A 2,172-nucleotide genomic window follows, 5' to 3' on the forward strand; every position below is an offset into this window, starting at 1 on the left:
AATGATTTTCCCTTTCCAGGTTCCCCCCTCCCCATAAGTTCCCTAAGCCCTCTTCCCTCCACCCATTCTCCTATCACCTCCCTCCAACTTCTCTGTCCTGGTACTTCCCTACAATGCTGCATCAAGCCTTTTCGGGATCAGAGACCTCTCCTTCCTTCTTCTTGGGAATCATTTGATATGTGAATTGTGTCTTGAGTATTCAGAGTTTCTGAGCTAATATCCACTTATCAGTGACTGTATTCCATGTGTGTTCTTTTGTGATTGAGTTACCTCACTTAGGGTGATATTTTCCAGATTGAACCATTTGCCTAAGAATTTCATGAATTCATTGTTTTTAATTGTTGAGTAGTATTCCATTGTGTAAATATACCACATTTTTTGTATCCATTCCTCCGTTGAGGGACACCTGGGTTCTTTCCAGCTTCTGGCTACTACAAATAGGGCTGCTACGAACATAGTGGAGCATGTGTTCTTATTGCATGCCAGGGAATCCTCTGGTATATGCCCAGGAGTGGTATTGCAGGGCGCGGATAACTTGTGATCTTCTTGTCTTTACCTCCCCAGGGAAGACTGCACCACTATGCCTGATTTCTGTGGTGTCAGGGATTGAATCCAGGGATTTGTGCATTCTAGGTAACCACTCTCCCAGTTCAACTACTTCCCTAACCCACTTCTTCCATTTTATATCTGCCTTTCTCAATCCTTTTCAGTCTACTTAGAAAATTCCATCGACCACAGATGAATGAATGTGTGCTCCTACAATCATTACGAGCAATGTACATGACCTGTATTTAGTGAACCAGAAATCCTAATATCCACTCTGCAGACTTATAAATACCTAATTCAAAATGTCTTAGTCATATCAGGAGATGCCTTGTGTGATACCTGTTACATGTTATCTATCACTGATAACCTTTTTTTTGTTTTGTTTAGTTTTTTTGTTTTTTTGTTTTTTGAGACAGGGTTTCTCTGTATAGCCCTGGCTGTCCTGGAACTCACTCTGTAGACCAGGCTGGCCTCGAACTCAGAAATCCGCCTGCCTCTGCCTCCCAAGTGCTGGGATTAAAGGTGTACACCGCCACCGCTCAGCTACTAACAACCTTTCTTATTTATTTATTTATTTTCTATATTCTTTGTTTACATTCTAAAAGCTTTCCCCTTTCCCAGTCCCCCCCCCCCATATGTCCCATAAGTCCTCTTCTCTCCATCCATTCGCCTATCTTTCCCCCTCCCTTTTCTCTGTCCTGGTACTCCCCTACAATGCTGAATCAAGCCTTTCCAGGATTAGGGCCCCCTTCTTCCTTCCTCATGGGAATCATTTGATATGCTAATTGTATCTTCAGTATTCAGAGCTTCAGGGCTAATTAATAACCACTTATCAATGATTGCATTCCATGTGTATTCTTTTGTGATTGTGTTACCTTGCTTAGGATGATATTTTCCAGTTCCATCCATTTGCATAAAAATTCATGAATTCATTGTTTTTAATTGCTGAATACTACTCCATTGTGTATATATATATACCACATTTTCTGTATCCATTCCTCCATTGAGGGATATCTGGGTTCTTTCCAGCTTCTGGCTATTACAAATAAGGCTGCTATGAACATAGTGGAGCATGTGTCCTTATTGCATGCTGGGGAATCCTCTGGGTATATGCCCAGGAGAGGTATAGCAGGGTCCTCCGGAAGTGTCATAAAAATATGGAACGCTTCACAAATTTGCGTGTCATCCTTGCTCAGGGGCCATGCTAATCTTCTCTGTATCGTTCCAATTTTAGTATATGTGCTGCCGAAGCAAGCACACTAATAATCTTTCTTAATGACAACCGTTCATCTTTGCTCCTAGGTGAATGCTTTGTTGGCAGTACCAGATTAGGTCATTTGGATAAAAGGACTTGCAACCCTAGTTGTCACAAGCCTTCAATGTCACTAGCCAACCGGAACCCGTCCTCATCAGGCTCTCCATGCTAAGGAGATTTCTTCAGAGTGTTTACTCTTCTCTGTTCATTAAGCTTTCAGGAAGGTAAATTAGACGTGCAAGTCATCTTCGTCCTCTTCTCTCCCTTCCCTCTCCTTGATCCCTGGGTGTTGTGACGATGTTGACAACAGGACCTAATAGGCCCAACTAGGGACCAGACTGCATCTTGTAAAGAAGATGGTTATATGGTCA

General features: G+C 42.3%; 1 non-coding gene across 1 annotated transcript; it reads right to left on the reverse strand.

Annotated features, from left to right (window-relative positions):
- Positions 1 to 1,697: 1,697 nt before the first annotated feature.
- On the reverse strand, positions 1,698 to 1,804 carry LOC127673436 (U6 spliceosomal RNA). Its single transcript, XR_007975168.1, has one exon. It is a non-coding gene; the product is annotated as a U6 spliceosomal RNA (small nuclear RNA).
- Positions 1,805 to 2,172: the final 368 nt, after the last annotated feature.

This window comes from Apodemus sylvaticus, chromosome 22, assembly GCF_947179515.1.
Source record: "Apodemus sylvaticus chromosome 22, mApoSyl1.1, whole genome shotgun sequence".
NCBI lineage: Eukaryota > Metazoa > Chordata > Mammalia > Rodentia > Muridae > Apodemus > Apodemus sylvaticus.